The 16,603-nt window shown below is 43.4% G+C and overlaps 1 protein-coding gene across 6 annotated transcripts in view; it reads right to left on the minus strand.

The window, feature by feature from the left end:
- Positions 1–9,069, minus strand: part of SLC14A1 (solute carrier family 14 member 1 (Kidd blood group)) — a 52,285-nt gene extending 43,216 nt beyond the window's left edge. For 2 of the 6 annotated variants that reach the window (XM_020870972.2, XM_020870971.2), the window contains exon 1: positions 8,945–9,069. The gene's annotated coding sequence lies outside the window, so the exon portion shown is untranslated. Of the gene's footprint in view, positions 1–8,133; positions 8,288–8,913 lie in introns of all 6 variants that reach the window. The other 4 variants (XM_020870973.2, XM_070452633.1, XM_070452636.1 and 1 more) reach the window with 3 other exon arrangements.
- Between the last annotated feature and the right edge of the window lie 7,534 nt (positions 9,070–16,603).

Here is a 16,603-nt window from a genome sequence, read left to right on the forward strand (position 1 = left end):
GCTGATATTCATACAGAATCCCATCCCAAAGCAGCAGATGAAATTTCAAATGCAGATGAAATCTTCTCCAAGATTGATCACATACTGGGCCACAAAGTGAGTCTTGGCAACTTTAAGAACATTGAAATCATATCAAGCATTCTTTCCAACTACAGTGCTATGAGATTAGAAATCAACTGTAAGAAAAAATTGTAAAAAACACAAACACATGGAAGCTAAACAATATGCTGCTAAAAAACCAATGGATCACTGAAGAAATCAAAGAGAAAATAAAAAACCAAACAAAACTAGAGACAAAAGAAAACAAAAGCAGGATGATCCAAAACCTATGAGATGCAGCAAAAGCATTCTAAGAAGGAAGTTTATAGCAATGTAATCTTACATCAGGAAACAAGGAAAATCTCAAATAAACAATCTAAACTTACAGCTAAAGCAACTAGAGAAAGAACAAAACCCAAAGTTAGTAGAAGGAAAGTAATAAAGATGAGACAGAAATAAATGAAATAGAGATGAAAAAATTGAAAAGATAAATGAAAATAAAAGCTGGTTCTTTGAAAAGATGGGGCTTCACAGGTGGCTCTGGACTAAAGAATCCACCTGCCAATGCAGGAGATGTAAGAGACACAGGTTTGATCCCTGGGTCAAGAAGATTCCCTGGAGGAGGACATGGCAGCCCACTTTAGTATTCTTGCCTGGAGAATCCCACGGACAGAGGAGCCTGGTGGGATACAGTCCACAGGATCGCAAAGAGTCAGACATGACTCAGTGAGCATGCACACACACTCTTTGTAAAGATAAACAAAGTGGGCAAAACTTTAGCCAAACTCATCAAGAAAAAAAGGGAGAGGGCTCACATTAATAGAATTAAAAATGCAAAAGGAGAAGTTACAGTGGACACCACAGAAATACAAAGGATTACTACAAGCAATTATATGCCAATAAAATGGACAACCTAGAAGAAATGGACAAATTCTTAGAAAGGTACAAGACTGAGCCAGAAAGATATAGAAAATATAAACAGACCTATCACAAATACTGAAGCTGAATTGATGATAAAGAAATTTTTGACAAACAAAAGTCCAGGACCAGATGGCTTCACAGGTGAGTCCTATCAAACATTTAGAGGAGAGTTAATACTTATTCTTCTGAAATGCTTCCAAAAAATTGCAGAGAAAGGAACACCCCAAAACTCACGCTATGAGGCCACCATCACCCAGATATTAAAACTAGAAAAAGATATCACACAACAAAGAGATTTACAGGCCAATATTACTGATGAACATAGATGCAAAAATTCTCAACAAGATAATAGCAAACTGAGTCCAACAATACATTAAGAGGGTTGTACGCCATTATCAAATGGGATTTATCCCAAGGTTGCAAGGATACTTCAATATCTGCAAATCAATCAATGTGATACACCACATTAACAAATTGAAGAATAAAAACCATATAATGATTTCAATAGATGGAGAAAAACCTTTTGACAAAATTCAATACCCATTTATGACACAAACTCTCCAGAAAGAGGGTGTAGGGGGAGACTATTTCAACATTATAAAGGCCATATATACAAAGCTACAGCTAACATCATACTCAACTGTGAAATACTAAACACATTTCCTTTTAGATCAGGAATAAGAGAAAGATGTCCACTCTCACCACTTTTATTCAACATGGTTTTGGAAGTCTTAGCCATGGCAATCAGAGAAATAAAAGAAACAAAGGGAATCCAAGTTTAAAAAGAACTAAAACTGTCACTGTTTGCAGATGACATAATACTACACACAGAAAATTCTAAAGATGCTACTAGAAAACTACTAGAGCTTGTCAGTGAATTTGGTGAGGTTGCAGGATATAAAATTAGTACACAGAAATCTCTTGCATTTCTACACATTAACAATGAAAGATCAGAAAGAGAAACTGAAGAAACCAGTTCCATTTACTACTGCATAAAAATGAATAAAACACCTAGGAATAAACCTACCTCAGGAAGCCAGAGACCTTTACTCTGAAAACTATAAGATGCTGATGAAAAAACTGAAGATGACACAGACAGATGGAAAGATATACCATGTCCTTGGACTGGAAGAATCAATACTGTTAAAATGACTATATCACCCAAAGCAATCTACAGATTCAGTGCAATCCCTATCAAATTACTACTGGCATTTTTTTTTTTTTTTTTACAGAATTAGAACAAAAAAGTTTACAATTTGTATGGAAACAGAACAAACCCCAAATAGCCAAAATAAATCTTGAGGAAGAAAAACAGAGCTGGAGGAATCAGGCTCCCTGATCAGAGTGTACTACAAAGCTACAGCCATCAAAACGTTATGGTACTGGTACAAAAAGAGAAATGTAGGTCAATGGAACAGGATAGAAAACCCAGAAATAAACCCAAACACCTATGATCAATTAATCTATAATAAAGAAGACAAGAATACACGACAGAGAAAAGACAGTCTCTTCAATAAATGGTGCTGGGAAAACTGGACAACTACATGTAAAAGAATGAAATCATAACATTCTTTAATACCACAAACAAAAATAAGCTCAAAATGGATTAAAAACCTATATGTAAGACTGAATACTGTAAAACTCTTAAAAAAATAGGTGGAACACTCTTTGATATAAATTGCATCAATATCTTTTTCAATGCATCTACTAGAGTGGTGGAAATACAAATAACCAAATGGGATCTAATTAAACCCAAAAACTTTTACACAGCAGAGGAAACCATAAATGAGATGAAAAGACAACCCACAGAATAGGAGAAAATATTTTCAAACTATATGACTGACAGGGGATTAATCTCCAAAATTTGGCTAACAACTGATGGCTCAGTATAGAAACAAACAAACAACCCAATCCAAAAGTGGGCAGAAGGCTTAACTAGACATTTATTCAATGAAGATATACATATGGCCAAGAGTCACAGGAAAAAGTGCTCAACATCGCTAATTATTGAAAAGTAGAAAAGTGTTAGTTGCTCAGTCATGTCTGACTCTTTGTGGCCCCATGCACTGTAGCCTGCCAGGCTCATCTGCCCATGGAATTCTCCAGACAAGAATACTAGAGTGGGTAGTCATTTCCCTTCTCCAGGGGATCATTAGAGAAATGCAAATCAAAAGTACAATGAGGTATCACGTCACACCAGTCAGAATGACCTTCATCAAACAGTCTACAAACAATATATGCTGGAGAGGATGTGAAGAAAAAGGAACCCTCCTACACTGTTGGTGGGAATGTAAATTGGTATAGACACTATGGAGAACATTATGGAGGTTCCTTAAAAAACTAAAAATAGAACTACCATATGATTCAACAACCCCACTTCTGGGTGTATATCTGGGGAAAATCATAGTTTGAAAGGATACATTCACCCGATGTTCACTGCAGCTCTGTTTACAATAGCCAAGATATGAAATCAACCTAAATGTCCATCAGCAGATGAATGGATAAAAAAGATGTGATAGATACAGGCACAGGAATATTACTCAGCTATAAAAAGAATGAAATAAGTCATTTGCAGCAACACTGATGGGCCTGGAGATTATCATATTAAGTGAAGTAAGTCAGAGAAGGACAAATACCATATGATATCACTTATATGCAGAATCTAAATGATACAGATGAACTTATTTACAAAACTAGAATAGGCTCACAGGCTTAGAAAAGAAATTTATGGTTACCAAAGGGGAAATATGGGGAAAACAGATAAATTAAGAGTCTGGGATTGACATATATACACTACTATATTGGAGTGGGTTGCCATTCCCTTCTCTAGGGGATCCTCCCAACCTAGGGATCAAATCTGCATCTCCTGTATTGGCAGGCAGATTCTTTACCACTCAGTTACCTGGGAAACCCTATATATATACCATGGGCTTCCCATATATACAGCAGATAATGAATGAGGACCTACTATATAGCACAGGGAAGTATACTCAATATCATATAATAACATAAATGGAAAAGAATTTGAAAATGAATAGATGTATGTATATGTATAACTGAATCATTTTGCTGTATACCTGAAACTATCCCAACATTGTAAGCCAACTATATTCCAATATAAAATAAAAACTTAAAAAAAAATGTTGCTGGAGAAAATACTGGGATGACATTCTGCTTGAACTAAGTCTAACAATGTGCCCAATGACATTCATGGAAGCTTAGCTGAGAGTATTAGCAGTATCTTACTTGACTCTTTCTGGAACTTTTAATATGTGTGACCGTCTAAGGAAGGCAGGGTGTAGATTATCATCTCCATTTTATCGGTGAGATAAAATGGTTCAAGGACAGGAAATGCCTTGTTCCAGGTCCCAGAAGGAAACGGGACATAGGCTGAGGTCTTTGGACTCCACGTCCAATGCTTTGGTTCCACCAGTGTGGTTTCCTTCTGTTGTCATGACTGTCCCCCACTGCAGATCTCCGTGTCACTTACTGGTGTTCAATTGCTCAAAGCCTCCTTTGTTTAATTTCCTTGGCCAGAATCCCTAGTCCAGGCTGGCTACTTTTATCAGTCTCCAGTCAATCATGCCTGACTTAACAAACATTCTCACACAGTTCTCAAGTTCCATACTTGCTCAAGAGACTCCAAGGGCAACCATGAAAGTTTGGGTGTGAATTCTGGCTAAGAGATTTTTGAGCTGGGTATTTGTGAATACAACTTTTAACTTACTGGATTCTTGGGTATTTGATATGTAAAATGGGAATAAGATGATCAACCCTATAAGAACCATGAGATTGAACTGAGATTTTCCTTGAAGTGCTTTATGGCCATGTCTGTCTCACCTGATCCTACTCCCTGACCTTGCATTAAATCTGAAGTATTTTGCTTAGCTTGCCAGGCCTTTGGAAACCTCTTACCTTTCCAAAAGCCATACAGAGCACACAAGGGCCAACATCACACTATTTGTGCTGGGCTACTTTCCAGTGAGTTTTCTGTTCTTAATCATCTCTCACCTTGAAAATCACTGTCAAAGTGTGGTACTGGATCATGGAATAAGGGTCAGAAAAAGCTGGAGCTCTATTTTAATAATCCAGATCTTCTGAATCACACCCCTTGGGTGCTACTGGTAGAAAAGCATAAAACAACATTTTTCATAAACCCTGCCATTATTATACCCCCTCCTACACTCCTGGCATACAGTAGCTATAAATTCTAAGCTTCTTGAAGCCAGAAGAGGTTACAGGGTCTTTGTTCCTACCACATTATATAGCACAGATTTAGGCACCTAAACAGGGCTTAATATCAGTACTTTTGTGATTGAAGAGACAATTCCGTGCTCAGCTTACTAGTTCTCAAACTCCACCTGCACCAGAATCACCTGGATTGCTGGTTCCCGCCCTCAGAGTCTCTGACTCAATAGATCTGGGGCAGTGCCTAGGAATTTGTATTCCCCTAACATGTTCCTAGGTGATTCTGATGTTCCTGGTCTGGGGACTACAACCTGTCTCCGTTCAAGTGTGGCCTGAAGCCCAGCAGCATCAGTACCACGTGGGAACCTGTAAATTGCAGTGGTCCAGGCCCCCATGGGTACCCTCTGCTGCAGCATTGTCCTGGGCCTCTATGTGAACCCCACTCTCACCCCACACAGAGCCCCCTCTCCTCTGCCCCTCTCTCAGTCCTTCATGTACTCTGGAGGATCGGCCTTCTCAAGTCACTTGGTGATGCTTGTAGAAATGCCGTTTCCTGGTCCTCTTCACCTGTTGAGTCCCAGTCTCTGATGGTGGGGCCACAGGATCTGCTTTTGAGCCAACACTGCCTTGTTTAAGGATGCACCTTCCAGAATTATTTGCTAAAGTAGGGGTTGGTTTGTTGGTAAATAGTTACCAAACACTACTGCCAGGACCTGGAGTTGGAAGCAGGGGTGGAGTGGGGGCGGGGGGAGGCCTGAGAGATGCATGATCTGGCCCTCAGAGAACTTTTAGCATATGGAGAAGACAGGTTAGTGAACAAGTCATGGTGTGATAGATACACAGGAAGCCAAGTCATGGAGGCGCTCTCTGCTCATACACACGTGTTCGGGTGAAATCCTGCTAAACTTCTCTATACCAGGGGGATGAGACTGGTGGGCAGGTGGGGTTGGCTGCTCTTTTCTCTTTTCTGCTGTGAAGGGTTTTGCTTGTTGACCATGAGTAGGGTCTCCTGAGTCTTGCCTTGACTCTACTTGGGAGAGCCATGGACATTTCCCAGGTTTCCTGGCCTTCAGAGTGGCAGGTGCCGCCTCTCTCTGCATACCCCTCTTCCCGGGTTACTTGCCTTTCTCTCTGTGCGGTCCCTTGGTGGATGTTGGAGAGTCACATTGCTGTCTCAGGCTGTCACCGTGAGGAAGGAGTGTGGGAAGCAGAGGGGAACTTTGAAGGTGTTGCCACGTGAGAGAGCTCAACCTCCGGCAAGGGCCCAGTGCAGAACCGGTTATGTAATTAACAGGTCCAGGGCAAAATGTAACCGCGGGTCTACTTAGCCAAAAATTAAGACTTTTGAGATGGTGATACAATAGCATTAAACCAAGTTGGTAGCCCACGTGACTGCATAGGGCCCGTGCGCAGGAGGCCAGTCTCAGCCCAGGAAATGAGACAGACTGTACATCACTTTAACTTGCAAATGACTTGCCTGTCGGGGGATAAGGTGGTCTGTGTAGGAGAGAACTGGGGGAAGAAGGAGAGGAGGCAACGCCCTATTTTTCTCAACATGGCTTAGAGGATTTACTTGAGTAGAACTGCGTCTGAGTTTACTTGGGTATAACTCTCTCTCACTGCTCCTGGGGAAGAGGGTGGGGTGCTCTGGGGCATACTAATCCCGGTCCCTATCCGCGGGGGCCTCGGAGTCTGCTCCTGTTGAGAACCTGGGACCAAGGCCAAGCAGCCAAGCTGCGGTCCCAGGGTAACAGGATTCTTAGGCTCAGGAATGGTGGTGGACACTCTGACCCCCGCCGCAGGCTCTCTGTCCTGCCCTCCTGTTTCTCACATCAGTCTTTCCCCCTGCTCTCTGCCTGCTCTGTGCCAGGGTAGCCACAGACTGGATGAGCACCAGTGTCTCTTGGGGAGTTTAAAAACAAAAGAACCATCAGATGAGCTGAACAGGTCTTTGGTGGGGCCAGGAGCACAGCTAAAATATGTCTAGGTTCAGAGGTTAAGAATTGGACCCCAGAGCCAGGACAACTGTCCCTTGACAAAATAATGCTGCCTTGATCCCTCCCACATGATGCTAAGTCACTTCAGTCGTGCCCAACTCTGTGAAACACTATGGACTGTAGCCCGCCAGGCTCCTCTGTCCATGGGATTCTCCAGGCAAGAATACTGGAGTGGGTTGCCATGTCCTCCTACAGAGAATCTTGCTGACCCAGGGATCAGTGCTGCGTCTCTTACATCTCCTGCATTGGCAGACAGGTTCTTTACCACTAGTGCCACCTGGGAAGCTCCCACATGATAATTGTCTGGAGAACCTTCTCCCTGCAGCCTCCCTCGCACCCATCTTCAAGGGCACCGGCCCACAGCCCAGCACTCACAGCACTGAGCACCCTCCATGCTTTCTACCGCAGGGGTCCGGCCAGGGCTGTGTGTCAGCTTTCTCCGGGAGCTGTGAAAACTGCTCCTTCCTTGGCCCAACCTAGAGGTTCTGATGGAGCTGCCCTGGACTGTGGGCTATGGCCACTGGGGTTTTTAAATGCTCTGCTCCCATAGTAACTATACTTGCCATCATTTTGAAATGTATGGAAACATCAAATCACTGTGCTGTGTACCAGGAACTAATAGCGTTATAGGGCAATTATACTTCAAAAACAGACAAACACTCATAGAAAAAGAGACCAGGTTCATGGTTGCCAGAGATGGGGAATGGGTGGGTGGCTGGATGGAGGTGGTTAAAAGGTACAAACTCCCAGTTATAAGATAAATAAGCACTAGGGATGAGATGTACAACACAATAACTATAATTAACATTGCTCCACATTATATATGAAAGTTAAGGGAGCAAATTCTCCAAGCTGTCAAAGCAAACAATTTTTTTTTCTATTTCTTTAACGTTGTATTTATATGACATAATGGATGTTCACTAAACTTATGATCATCATTTCATGAAGTGTGCGTGCCAGATCATTACGCTGCACCCCTTAAACTTACCCAGAGTGGCGGGTCACTTGTATCCTGTTAAACTGGAAGAAAAAACTGCTTTGCTGTCTGATTAGCTCTCTTCCTGCCCCCACGACTCTCCTTATCGCGTCTGCCGAGGCCACACCATGGAGGACAGTCTCTCTCTAGCATTCCGGTGGTCCTCCTGGTGCAGAAGCAAGCAGCGGGGACAGGAGTGAGAACCACCCCCGTCCCCATCCCATTCCTGGCTCTGCCATGAAGGGTGGAACCTCGCCTTGGCACCAAAACCCCGCTGCTGTTTGCTCTCTCCCAGTTAGAGGACCACCTGGCCCTCCAGCACATGCTCCCTGCACTTCTCTGGTGGGCTTTTCTCCGTCTTCTTTATTTCTTTTTTTCAACTTTTAAATGTTTTAAAAAAGTGAGTGAAGTCGCTTAATCATGTCCGACTCTTTGCAAACCCATGGACTGTAGATTCCCAGGCTCCTACGACCACAGAATTTTCCAAGCAAGAATGCTGGAGTAGGTTGCCATTTCCTTCTCCAGGGGATCATCCTGATCCAGGGATTGAACCCAGGTCTCCTGCACTGCAGGCAGACGCTTTACCATCTGAGCCACCAGGGAAGCCCCTTTCTTTATTTCTTATCGCAGGTGTCTAACTGGTCAGGATTTCCTACACATGGGTCTTGATGGAGCTTCCCTTCCTGCCAATATTTCTGTCTGCCTGCGGCAGCAGCTGCTACCATCACTGCCCTCCCAGCCCTCCACGCCCTGGCCACCCTGCACCCGGCAGCCTTCGACCTCATCCTGTACCTGCTGGCATAGCACCCCTGCAGCTCCTCACCTCTCGTCACTCTTCTCAGCTGGACCAGCGCTGCCTGTGCCCACAGAACCGGGGAGATGGGCTCTGGGCCCAGGGCAGCGGGGGCGGAGGTGCTGGCCACAATCCGCTGCTTCATGCCTCCTCCTCAGGGCCAAGGCCGCCCACTCGGCAGGCTTCCGGGGCCAGTGCAAAACCTTGCTGTCTGCCAACTATTTCCTGTTAAGTGGTTTCATTTTTCTTTATCTAGTCTCCTTGGGGGCGCAGGGCTGGGACCCAACACCCCTGAGAATGAGGCAAACCTTTTCAAGGATCCTCTGTGCCTCCTGTATGTGCCCCTCCTGCCTCCAGGCGCCTCAGGCTTTCCACTGTAGCGGAATCAGTCCCACTGCTCCTCATCAGAATCCACTGGGGGACCAAGGGCAACAGGGCCTTGTAGTGTGTTGGAGTGACTCTACTGGGAGTCAGAAAAATAGGGCCCAGGAAATGGACACCCAGCTGTCTTCAACTTGGGCTGCCCATTGGAACCACACCAGGAGCTTTGAGAAATACCTGTTCCCAGACCCACTGCTGACTTAATTGGTTTGGGGATGGGGCTGGGCATCTCAGATTAAACACTGCTAGCAGTGATTTCAAAGTCTGGATCTTGATCCAGCAGCATCCATATAATCCAAGAGTTTGTTAGAAGCTCAGATTCTTGGCTCTACCCCGATGTACTAAATCAAAATCCTGGAGTTGAGGCCCAGGGATCTGGGTTTTGATAAGCACCGTAGATGATTCTTTAAGGCACAAGGGTTTGCAAATGGGGATGTATTGGAGTAGGCAAAGGGAAAGGGATGATTGCAGAGAGGATCCCATTTCAGTCTATACCAGTGGTTCTCAAAGTGTGATCCCTGGATCAATAGCATCAACATAACCTGGACACTTGTTAGATATGCAAACTCACAGGCCCTTCACCAGACCTACTGAATCAGAAACTCTGGGCATGTTGGACATGCTTTCTCAGTGGTTCTGATGTGTGCTTGAGTTTGAGAGTCACTGGTCTCCCATCTACTTGCCTCACTTGAGACCATTACATGATTTGTGTCCGCACTGTGGCGGCTCTGTAGGGAAAGGATGGCAGCCAAGGACAATTGTAGAGGTTTGAAGTTATTACCCATAAAATGATGACATGCTTAGGGTGAGGTGGTGCACCTGTTCTGAAGAGTTCTTTCCTTAATCACACTTCAGGGAATGTCTATTGAGAGAGGCTACAGGCAGGAAGTTTTGGAGGCAGGATTCTGTGAGATGCCCACCCTTCCCTGAGCACCTGTGTGTGTATTATATGCATATGCCTGTGGATATGTAACAGGTTTCAAGTTCCCCCAGAATGAGTGCATGGGCTCTGTAGAGAGAGAGAGGGAACACAGAGGAGTCAGTTATTTCCCAGGGCTGCTGTGTGCCCACCTGTGGGGTAGTTCTGTGAATAATAGAGACAGAAACAATGACAACCATGTGTGTACATGCAGAATACTATTACATGTATGTATGAGTGTATAAGTGCATTGTGTACATGTATTGTGTATCTGTACGTACATGTGAATATGTACATACTTCTGTGTTTAGCCTATGTATATACATCTATGTGTGTTTATATGTGAGTGTGTGTGAGTGTTGTGTGGGTGTGTATGTTACAACCACAATCCTCACAGGACTTATAATCTAACTGGAGAGGAAAAACACAATTAATTGAAATAGTCACTTTGTGCCCTGAGCTCCACGGTATTGACTTTAAAGAAGGCATCGTTTAAAGTTTTGAAGAAATTGTCCTAAAACAGGTGGTGCTCTTCTCTGGTGAGGTAGGAAGAGGAAGGATTGGGTAGTTCAAATGGAGAAGTGAGGGGGCACCATTTGTGCACTCCCCTGGGTGCCCAGCCAGTCCTTTCATCTTAAAGCCTCGAAAGGGTTCTGAGCTAGCCCTGCTGGCCCCAGACACCACATTTTAAAGAAGACCCCTGAGACGATGGCTAGGTTCTGCTGGATGTTTCCAGTCACTGGGACTCTGCCTGGGACTGTGGCTCCTCCATCTCCTATGGCCCCTGCGCGGACTGATCTGTTTCCAGAGCTTCTTAAGTAGCCTTCACATGAATACTGCTCTTAGGTGGGTACAGACCTTATTTTGTAGATGATGAACTGCAGGCTCCAAGACAACCCCCCAGCTAGTAAGCAATAGAGAGGGGCTGGATCCAAAACCAGGCTCATCTGAATTCAAAGCTGAATTCAAAGCTTTTCATACCAACCTCCTGACTTGCCAGCAAGGTTTGATGACTGTAGGAGGCTTCGTGGATTTATTGCGTTTCTTGCAGGCTCATGTTCTTTCTGAATTCAGTTCATATCCTCAATTACTACATCTTTCAATTATTAATTTGTTTGTTTCCCCCTTCAGTTCAGTCAGTTGTTGCTTGATGTGTTTTTTTTTAGAAAAATTATTTTTATTTAAATTAAAAAAGGATAAAGAAAAAGTACAGTGAACACCTGTTATCCACCACCCAAAATAAGAAAAAAAAAGACTACCTGGTTCTCTTTAAAGGACCATTCCTTTGTTCTTTCATCGAACCATGGTAATGATAAATGGAAGCATTCCCTGTTTAGGTACTCTAACTTGGCAACTACGAAAGTGGTATTTCACCTTATGTCTGTCTCCTCTATGTAACTGGAGGGTGAAACTATTAATATCAGGCAGACAGGAGGGCCTGTAGCAGCGTAGACCTTAGGACGTGCATATGATAAAACACAGGCCTCACAGACTAGCCCCAGATCTCACTCTTTCAACCCAGGACCCACCCTGACCAAGGAACTGACTTTTTCTTCAAATATTGGACAACATGATCTGGACACAAAGAGTAAACAGATTCAGCAGTGGATCGAAAAAAAGTACAAAGTCCAGATTACAGTGAAGAAAGGGAACAGTGCAGACGAGCCCGAGAACAAAATGGTAAAAGTGAAAAGAGGCCTGAGCGACTGCTGTGTCTTTGTTTTCTGAACTTACAAGTACAGCTGTGGAAAACCTGGAAAACGTAAAGGCAGAGAAAAGTAATAATTTTGCCCAGTCTTGGTGGCAGCTTTCTGATTGGGTTTTCAAAATGCAAAATGTACACACTTTTTTGCCACCGTAACATTTAGTACTTCGCCACATGAGAACACTACTTCCTCACTTAAGGGCTATATACTATTCTACTTCACAAACTGTAGAGGGTCTAACATTTAAATAGGAAGACTAGAGACCGATACAGGTTCATCTTTTTAAGTCCGATTCCTCTTTATAAATGCCTATGAGATGCATTCAAGTCAAACTCTTCTAGAAAGTGTTAGTTTACAGTCCCAGGATTAGTCTGTAAAGGATCTGTGGATTTCGCTTTTGGAGTTACACAGCTTAGCAGCAGATAAAGGCAGCATTTACTCCAGTGGTTTTCAGCCCTAGCTCCGGGCTAGAATGACCCAGGCCCTGGGCCCAGTCCAGCCTACCCAGAATCTCTAGAACCATGTGTCTGTCTTTTTCTAACCACCTCAATGACTCTGTGAAGGACAGTTGGGAACAGCACTGAGCTGACAATCTGGGGGCATAAGGGCACCCTGCCAGTGCCCAAACCCACCGCTTTGCACTTTTTGTGAGAGGGTGATCTGGGCCAAACATAGCCTCTCAGTGTCATGACGGGAGATTCAAAACTATCAAGCCTTTAGCGCGTTGGACTAGTTACATGGAGTTTGTATAACCACCTGGTTATTGGAGAGGTTTCGATCAGCTTAACCAGGTCTATACGATTTGACTTAGCAAATCCCTTATATAGCAATTCAAGAACGCTGGCTTTTATGGGTATCAGATAAGCATGAACACTGGCAAGAATCAGAGGTGCTGGTTTTACACTAGCCTTTTGTTTCCTCTTCTAGGAGGAGATGTGTAATTGAATCGTCCAGACCATGTCTGGAATTGCAACCTTCTCACCCCGGCTGCAGCCCATCAGAGGAGGCAAGGCTGTGATGTGTGTTCTTTGTCCCTTGAGCAAAAAGGAGGAGGCTGTGTGAAGAGCAGCTCCGGGCACCCCGAGAGGAGACACTCTGTATTTTGAGGCTGATTGTTTAGCACACAAGGGTTGATGATGACTGTACTTTTGGCCTATTCTTTTTACATCATTCTTTATACTTTTTTGGCCTTATATTTCACTTTTCAAGGTGTTATGATTGATATCCCAGCTTTTTTTTTTTTAGATCTGGATTTGTTTATCTTATTTCATCCTCTCACATTCAAACATTTATGCCTTTCTGTTTTAAATCTATTTATTGTAAACAGCAAATTGTTAAGTCTCACAAAAAGTGCAACCTAAGAGTCTCTGTATTCCAGTGGTGATTTAATAGTTAACTTTTTTTTTGGTCAGCTAGGTACTGTCATATTATATCTAATTTCTACATTTTGTCCTTCTGCTTATTTTTTTGTGCTTACTATTTACAATATTTTCCTCCTTTTCTGCTTTCCTTTGTAAAGATAATTTTTCTTCTGGTTCAAAATTTGTAATTCTGATTTTGTTCTCATGGCGGTTGCCCTTATCACCCATGTTTATTCCTCCTGTGGACTTAGTAAACTTACCAATTTTTGCACAAGCTAAGTACTGTAATAGATGCTCATGACTCTCTCTCTATCCCACTCCTTGCCATTATTTAATATTCCAGTTCTAGGTCTATTTCTTCCACTTCTCCCCTTTGGTTGTAATGATCGATAAACAGTTTGGTCACTTCACATTTCTTCTGTTTTTTGCAGCATTTCCTGGTTTCGTTTTTCTCCCTTGTTTGGATGCTTCCACTCAGACTGTTTTCAGTGCATGCGTCTGTGGGTGAATCTTACGCCTGAGGACACATTTGTTATTCTCATTAATGACTCCCATGTGTAGAGCAGTATCCAGGCAGCTTCGCTGGACTGAGTATTTTGGCCCTATTCTTGGAGTCTCTGGTTAGGAAGTCTACAGTGTTTCTCTTTTCTTACCAAACTGACTTGTCAGTGGAGTACTGGTGAGCTGGCCATCTGGGAAAACTCAGATTTGTGATCTGTTGATTTCTGGGGTGTAAATACTCCCATCCTGCCTGATTTCCAGCTATCGAGGCAATGCCACTAAGTGAGACCCTGGAGGGATGTGTTCATGGAGGGATCTGTATAACCAGAGCTCAGATGCTGCTTGGAGCTGGCTCCTCTGTATAACCAGAGCTCAGATGCTGCTTGGAGCCGGCTCCTCTCTCCCCTGTTGACACAGAAGTGAAGGGCTGTGTTCCATGGGCTTCCTTGGTGGCTCAACTGTAAAGTATCCTCCTGCCAGCGCAAGAGATGTGGATTCGATCCCTGGGACAGGAAGATCCCCTGGAGAAGGAAATGGTGACCCACTCTAGTATTCCTACCTGGGAAATTCCATGGACAGAGGACCCTGGCAGGTTGCAGTCCATAGGGTCTTAAAGAATTGGATACGCCTTAGTGACTAAACAACAAGCAGAAGAACTACTTGGGTAGCTTCTAGGTGTTGTACATTTCGTAACTCAATTCTTATTTTTAAATCCCATCTATTTCTACCTTGCTTGGTATCCTGGGCCAACTCAACTTGCTTTACAGTGGAGGATATTGAAATATTTAGAACAGCTGAATGGATTTGTTAGTGGTCAGTAATCAGAATGGCATGCATGTAGAGGGTTTTCTGCTCTTAATAAAACCAGATTATAACACTTTAGTGGAAAATGCACGAAAAGTGGTATTTTAATAGTTCTATGTCATCACTTAGACGTTCTGGGGCAGCTGAGAGAGCTGCGAACATAAACAGCCTTCTGGTGAAATTCCCGGATGCTGGATCCTCAGAGAGCCATAACTCCCTGGTCATGAAAATAGAGCCCGAGACCTTCTTGGCCTCCAGGTGTGATCACAAACTCAGAGGTAGCCTCTGGAGTGTGACTTGCTCCCATTTCCTATGTGGACATTTGTTTCCAGAGGTGCACCATTTTCCTGGAGAAGCTATAATTGGTTAGATATAATCTGGAAGAGAGGTAGGCAGCCCAGGATTCTTGGGCTGGTGGAAGAGGACTGGGATCCTAGGGCTGACACAGGAAAGAAAAAATCAACGCAGACACCAGCTTTTGCTAAATATTAGATTTATAAAGAGTTTGTCCCCTACAGCCTGCTTCCTTCCTTCATCTTCTGCCTTAGGTCCTAACCCCATCGTGTTATCCTGGAAATATGGAGGGTGTGGACATTGAGGCACTGTAAGTTCACCCCTGTTCTTGGGGGGAATGGGTGAGAAGGCTGAGCCACATGCCCCCTTTCCACAAAAGGGTCCTGTGTTTTAGGAGCTCAATGTTATAACCAGAGCAACTAAATAACATTTAGTTACTGGTCATTCAAGAGGTGCTGGATTAGTCATTTTAGGGCACAAGACTCCCCTAAAAACTGGAATGAGTTGTAACAATCAGCATTTCAACTCAAATAGAAAACAATGATTATGGTCATTTCTGTATAATTCTCTTTATAAGCAAATCAAACCTTCTTCTGATAACTTTCAACCTATCCTCATCTCTTTTTTCTAGAGGGGAGGACTTTTACTGTTTTGGACTTTATATAAAACAGTCATTACAACGAATATATAGCTATTTCTTTCTCAGTGTTAAGACAGAATATGTGGCAAGTGATCCTGTGGAAAGAGGTAAGAGTGTATCTTATCTGTTCATCCTCATGATATATGCTTTCAAATATACGCTTGATCACAGAACAGGTGAGCCCCATTTTTAAGAAAACCCACACCAACTTGCAAGCTTAATCATTTAATGAGTATGCTTATGAATATTATAAAAGGAAACACATTTGTTTAAAATATGATTTAAATGTTGAGAAAGATCACTTTTCATTTAATGACATTTCTAGTAGCATTTGTGATGTAAAGGATGGCATGTTGTCATTTCCAGTGGACTTAGGTCATAACCCCAAGTCAGAGAACATCACACGTGTTCATGTGTGCTCAGTCGCTCAGCCGTGTCCAACTCTTTCGACCCCATGGAGTGTAGCCTGCCAGGCTTCTCTGTCCATGAAATTTTCCAGGCAAGAATACTGGAGTGGGTTGCCATTTCCTACTCCAGAACATCGCATGACTCGAGAATAAATCTCCACACAACGTTAAAACTGTCCTGCCTCTTCTCCTGCTAGCCCCTTCATCTTCTACTTAGCTTAAAGTAATTATTTATTGGTCATGTTGATTTGTCAGTTTAAAGGAAAGAGAAGGATCAATACTTCTGAGGTGGAAGGGACTGCAAGGCCCCTCTCTGTCGTGAAACCAGTAAGAAATTGGAGCTGAGAAGGGGGATGGACCCACCCGAGTGGTTGGAATTCACTCGTGGCAGTGCTGGAGGCAGATCCGCCCTTTGCCTTCTTGGCTAATTTCCTGATACTGGACCTCACTGCACTAAATGACTGATGACAATGTCACCCATCTCTGTCCCCTTCCTGGTGAGTTGTCCTTAGGGGTGTGGTTTATTTTGCAAAAGAGGGAAGCTTCTCCTCAAAGGGAGCTCTTATGGAGTGAGCTATAAGTATAAAGTCCAAAGTAACCATATTTTTGACAAATATTCTGCATCTGGGAACAGAGAGCTTCCTGAATAGTGACTGCATGCATATTCCCCTGTTCT

Source organism: Odocoileus virginianus, chromosome 22 (assembly GCF_023699985.2).
Source record: "Odocoileus virginianus isolate 20LAN1187 ecotype Illinois chromosome 22, Ovbor_1.2, whole genome shotgun sequence".
NCBI lineage: Eukaryota > Metazoa > Chordata > Mammalia > Artiodactyla > Cervidae > Odocoileus > Odocoileus virginianus.